Here is a 6759-nt window from a genome sequence, read left to right as displayed (position 1 = left end):
CCCAGACGTTGGTTCGGTTATTCAGACGTGCACGTTGTCACAGACACGGCGGTCTAACAATTCACGTTGTGAGAATCCGCGATACTGCGACGCCATTGCGTCGAATTTTACCGCACATGCGAGCTTGCGTTTGCGTGAAGGCTTCGTATGGTGTAATTGAGGGATCTTTTAAAGTGAATAAATATAGGCGATTTGTAGACACAGCAGCTTTAACGCAGCAACAGAGCATAAGATATACCACCACATTTTGCAGCAGCAGTTTTTCAGTCTCATGTCAAAATTCTAACGTAATTTTCTAATCAAAGCAATTTTTAAACACAAGCGAGCTGTGCGGAGTTAAGACTGTCCGTCGTCATTGAGTCCAATGTGAGAAACATTTTCTTGATGAAGTATGATTGAATTCGGCAATGTCAGCCACAAACGCTTCGATCCCGCCCTACTGAATGCGTATCGGAACAACGTGAGACATCCCTACCGACAGGCATCGATCAAACTAGAGTCCCAACTGGATTCCTAGACTCTACAGCGAACGCCGAGTGAATATGTCTGTCTTCGATGTCTGTAAAAGAAATTGGGCTTAGAAACCAAGAACCAAAAGTTGTGCAGAAACTGCCGATGCTGATTATCTAATTAAGCGATCAGCTTTTCAAACCTTTCTAAATTACTCGTGCAACTCTGAGGATCAGTGAAATGCATCGGACGAACCAGCAAGACAATGAAAATGGCTTTAGCGACATCTATAGTGTCTTCTCGCGATTTCGCGACACACTGAATCTGAGACCACACATGCAAACGGGTAGCTTAAGCGACAGAAATCCTGATGACGTCATGTGTGGTCGTCCAGCAAAAGCGAGTCTGCGCGCGTCTTGATCTCCGATAGCGACTGCGTTGTTTCAGGGTCAGCGAAGAACCAGCACCAACCAACCTGCCGCCGTCTGGCCAAGCAGGCTCGCGTGGGCTGCTCGCCAAATGGCAAAGAACACTTACGACGACTCGGCAAACACTTTGCGCATAGTGCCCAGAACGAGGGTGAACCTTCCAAGAAACTCTTTTGGTTGCATGCCTTCAGACGGATAAACTGGAAGTGGCAATCTGCCATAAGATGGGACACGGTTCATCTACAAAGCCTGCGTTTTTTCAACACGAAAAAGGGCGAATACAAAGGCACTGTGTCGGGCTAGATACTCGAGTCATTTTTCTTTAAAAGAGTCTGCAACCTCATCCGAGGTAGCAAAAGGTGCCAGAATAACTTCGTATGCTCTCACCTCGCATACAAGCATTAACTGCAATTAGGATCGTTTCCAGGAAGAAATTCAGGCTACAAGAGCTCAAAAGCACGATCGGCCAGAGGGGGCGGCGACCTTGAAACCTCTCCTGCTTTCCCGAGACGAATCGTTTCACCGTGAAGTTTGCAGTCTCGTGAGAGCGGCGTCAACGTCAGGTTCATAGGTTTCCATGTCGTCGCCTTGTACGCGGGGGGGTGGGGGGTGGAGTGATCGCACAACACTGGTCACGGAGCCTTCGGCAACTGCGTTTCCGATTGGAGGATGGTGTGACCGCGGCTTTTCCTGGCCTTGGGATCATGGGAGAACAAAAGAATTTAAGCGGACTCTTTGCAATGTGCTCTGGTCCGCTGACGTCTCCCGACGTGCTCTCCCAGAAAGGCGTAGTCTGTCCTGACCTGTAGCTCGTGCTACGTGAACGTTGCACTGCGCTCCGTGCTCCGGCCAGTACGAGTGCCCCTTGTTTCGTAAATACGTTTGCCTCTCCTGTGTGAATAAACTCCCCCTGTCCCCTTTCTCCGACCTCTCGATCTTCTACTCCCCGCGAAAGAAGCAAGCCTCGTCAAGGAAACTCGGACGTTGGCGTGGGCCCCGCTTCGCGTGCGTGTGACTCCCTGGTAGCGTAGGCCAGCTGCCCGTTACGAGAAGCACCGGCGGCGGAGGCCGGGGGTGCGACTCTGTGTGACGCCAGGCTCCGAGGCCACGAGCCCCGAACCGTACAGAATTTAATGTTATTTTGACGATTCTAGCATGGTGTAGCGGCATGTAATGTGCTTGGACAAGTAGTGACCTGGCTATTAATACGTAATTAAGCTTTCTTTGAAGAGCTCGCCATCCTGTCACGCGAAAAGTGTAATGCCTTGTACCTGCGCAAGAATGGACGAACGTTTGTTAAATTAAGTGTTTCCTTTACCTTATGGGGGGCTCTCCAGAAATTACATCTTAGAAAATTGAACATACCGACAATGCGCAGACAGACCTCGGTTCCACTGAAGACATCCCTCAGCAACATCGTCCATTAGGCATAACAGAGTTATGCGCACGTGCAAATAGCCATGCCTGCCGGAGCGGGCTGTCGGGACATAGCTTTGAGGCATCTGAAGGTTTACATGCTGTGGTTATGAATACTGTGGTGGAGCGCTGGCGAAGAAAAGCCGGGAAAAACGCGCGTCGTCTCCCGCCACCCTCGTCTCCCGCCACCCTCTGGGTGGCAACCAGATTGCCACTTAGCGTGTCTGCCGATGTGCCGTGATTCACGGACGGGACGGGCATGGGGATGCAATTATCGCCATAATAATCATCATTACATATAAGTGATATCATCACCAATTAGACACCCATCATAAAAATTGAATAGAACAATGCAGGCCAGTAGCGGTAAAAGTTAAGCGGCGGCTCTTCCAGGTCTCGCTGGAAACGCAGAGTCGAGATTGTAATGTGTACTGCAAGAATGGGCAGCGTTGTGGGTGCTCGATGGCCAGTATAGAAGATATTGCGCCTGATAATATACGCAGCACTGGGCCACATTTTCAGGCTTTCGTCTACCGCAGCTGTTTGTTGGCGCTATGGTACCGAGAGCTGGTCTGAAATTCAGTGGCCCATACGGGCCCCGAGGATGACCACTACAACTTCAACTGCACGGTAAAGGGCAACTATACATAGATCTAAGACAACAGGTTTCTAGGTCGGGTTATCGGCTCCAGCAACCGCTATCGAGGCTGATGTGCCCCCTCCTGTCCGACTGAAAACGGAACGCGTGCCCTGATTGGCCAGTGTGTCGTCACAGCTGAGCCAACTCGGGCCACTAATGCCCATCGGCAGTGAGCTGGTTTATGAAGCAAACGCCCACCGCCTCCCACGATCGCAGGGGGCACATACTGTGTATGTTCCTCCACGAGAATGGTGAATGGTGTGGGCGCCGAGGCACTAATATACCGAGTGTTTCTTTTTATGCCCAACGCTTCAGATTAACGACAATATTGTTAATGGCACTCTTGGTATAATGCATGAACTTTCTATGATGTCTACGACAGGTTTGCTGCCAACGTGGCTCACTGGGTTACGTATAGTCCGTGGTGTAATGGGCCACCCAATATGTGACACTATATTGTGATGTTGGTATTTGCGCATTCTTGACGAAACCTCCGCAATCGACGTGCCAATGTGACACAAGGGATGTTTAGCTTTAAATAAATAGTTTGAGGCGACACCGCCCCACTCGCTAGACAATTACGCGTCAAGAGCGCCAGCTTGATGGATAGACATTTCAACCAAGTTGCAGGCAGAACAGTCGGGCCACTCCGGTGTTTCAACTGGGGTGAAGTGATTACAACATGCATACTGTGAAGGGTTTGGGCGCGAGCTACTTGGTACGGGACATTCATATTTAAAACAGCGCCAAAAAACACGGGCAAGGGAGGACACAGGACGAGCGCTGACTGCCAACAACACTGTTGACGCAGTTGTTGCATACTGTGTCATGGTCTTATTTGACATTGTGGTTGGCAGCGGGATAGCCATTTCGTGTGTGTGCGGTAGTCATGCAGTACCGTGTGTGTCTATGTCGCGTTAACAATAATGGCAACAACCTCGGCATTCATTCTCAGATGGGTGCATCCGGATTTTTTTTTCTTTCTCCACTCCTCCACCGGTATTTTGCCTTTCGTTTGCCTGACTATAGGCCACTTCTTATAGCAGAATTTCTATCTCTTGTGATGGCCTCGAATGAACTGTGGCCACAGCATGTTAACGCAGTCACTTCCTACTTTCCTCGCTTGCGCGCGAGATCGAGCCGCCATTCTTCTCGGCTCAGACTCGCACGTTTTCCATTGCACCGACAGGACACACAGCCCGCGCCCATGATCTTATTACACTCGGACTTGATACGGAACATCACTGCAACGCCGGCTGCGACGACGACGGCGAGAGAAATTGGCTTGGAGGGTTCATATATTTCCTGTCACAATAATGATGGGGGTACTAAATCGATTACGAATTCAATGGAGACGGCGACATGTCGGACAAGAATCGAATCGTCAGCAGAAGTCGAATACGCAGTCGGCAAATTTTGTAACAGCGTCTGCATTATAGATGGAAACTTCACCAGTATGATAACGCTGGCTCGCTTTCACATTTATTCTCCAAGGTTTCCGGGCTTGCATGTGCGACGAATCAAGTAACGAAACATTCCACACGCTATTTTAGAGATATTCGAGTACTCGACACGCTAGGCATTATCCGACGAAGGAACTGGAATGCAGAGTATTGAAATCATTAAAAGTGCCCGTTTTCTTTTGTTTTGTTTTTTGCCATTCGTGGAAGCGAGCCAATGTTGGAAAACGAGAACAAGAAATCAGAGACCGCGAGAAAGACGTTGATTAGGGTGATCCTGACGATGGTCGCAAAAAGTTGGTTTTGCCTAAGCGGGCACTCAATTGGCTAACAGTTTGAATATTCACTGCCCTCCATCACTTGCAAGACTGACTTTGACATCAACTAGTCCGGCTTCGCTTCCTCAGACTACAGTTACGACTGGATTTGAAAAAAAAAAAACCAGATCTGACGCAATTTTTCATCTAATAAAGTGCTTTCGAACCAGCGACCCATATTCGTAAAGAGTATTCAATTAAAAACCTCCAAGCAACGAAGTCGACTAATTTTGAAAGGTGCAGTGCGCAACTGACGAAAAAAAAAAAAAAGGAAGAAGCGAGTGGCGAACTATCACAGAGCGCTGCTTGTGTGCGAGTGTTTTGGTGAACAAATATCGAGAAAATATGGATCTGCCGGGTTTTCATTCCGGTGACGAACGCAGTCGACGTGTTCTGGAGGCTTGCCGATCCCGTTTTCGCACGAATGTTTTAAGTGCCTCGAGGTTTAACATGAGTTACCGATTAAATTATGTAGTTCTCCGGTGCTTCCACAATCTCTAACTCGAAGTTTACTTGCGTTACAGAATGATGTCTGTACGCACAGTTATACTGTCCACCAAGGGCTGGTCTGCTGCGGCCATTAAATCCAGCCCCAACCATGCGCCACCCTCGTTTAACCTTTTCAGCGCAAGCGTGTCTAGAAGGACTTGGAGTCTTCCGATGCCCAGAAACTATAGCGATAAAAATAAGAAGTATATTTCAATATTTTGGCACGATTCAATGGCACGGCAAAAAAGGCAGTGTGTCGCATCACTCACTCTATAAGACATCTGAGAAGCATATGATAGTGTTGAGCGCGTGATATTCCTGAATCAGCTTCGGAGCATTAACTTCCCAAGATACCTTCAAGCATTGATTGCGGAATTTTTAAGGAACTGAGAATTCTACTGCTTCGAAAGCGGCATTTCTTCGGCTGGGTACGTGCAGACAAGAGGCGTTGCACAAGGGGCAGCACTTTTTCTGTTCTTATTTAACATTCTAATGAACTCCATCCCATGTCATAATGACGTACATACGTGTGTACAGATGACATAGCGTTTTTATCATCGGCAAATGACATCCAAAAGGTTTATAAAATATTAGACATACTTGTCTGTCATAGAAAAATGGATTGATGCAATGCATCTATGTCTCAACGTTAACACACGCTCGGTGCTCGCATTTCCATTAAAGGACCCCGTATATATTTCGCTCACTTATCATCTAGATGTCATCCCACAAGTAGAAACTGTCAAGTTTCTTGGCGTGATATGTGATGGCTCTCTGTCGTGGAAGGCGCACATTGACTATAATGCAGCAAAGAGGGTTCGTGCGGTAGGTTTCGTACGTAGGCTCAGCAGTAGTCGATTAGGAATGCGAAAAAAAAAGGTATTCTGAATGTACCACGTGTATGTTCGCCCGTTATTGGGAGCGAGGACTTACGGAGTCGCCATCTGTCGGAAGCGGCTCCCTTGCGTAGTATGAGGGATCACGCGGCGTGCGCCTCATAGGTTTGGCTTACGGTGCTCGATGAAAGCACCACGCGGCAGTCCTCCTAGACATTTCTGTAAGTACACTCAAAACTAGCGAACTTTCTTACTGTCGAAATAGTAATCTCGGGCAAACTGAAAGCACAGAATCGTTTACAGACGCTATCTCTTCACCGAATACGTACAGTGAAAGCTACTGCACGCGGTCGCAGCGATGGAGTCTCCCGAACCGGCTTCCTGCGTGAAAGGTAGAGCAGTCGCTGAGCGCAAGCTGTGTGAAATATGTGCTTATAGTGGGCTGTCTGTATAACCAGATGGCGCATAACGGAATGAAGTCTCAATGCAGCGATTGCACGGGTTCGCGGCGACCGACTGTGCGTCTGCATTCATGTCCGCGCACGATGTTTCGCTGTCGCTGCGAGCGCGTTGTCGCACCGTGCCGTGAGCTTTAGGCTGCAGAATTTATGAGCATTTGACAGTGCAAAAGCAGCGATTGTTGCGTGGACGCTATCAGAGCTGTTAAAAAATAATTTCGTTATAAGACACCTACAGCGCCAGGCGCCGGATGTTGGATGGCTC

The sequence above is a fragment of the Dermacentor variabilis genome, chromosome 10 (genome assembly GCF_050947875.1).
Source record: "Dermacentor variabilis isolate Ectoservices chromosome 10, ASM5094787v1, whole genome shotgun sequence".
NCBI classification, from domain to species: Eukaryota; Metazoa; Arthropoda; class Arachnida; order Ixodida; family Ixodidae; genus Dermacentor; species Dermacentor variabilis.
Note: the sequence above shows the minus strand (reverse complement) of the source record.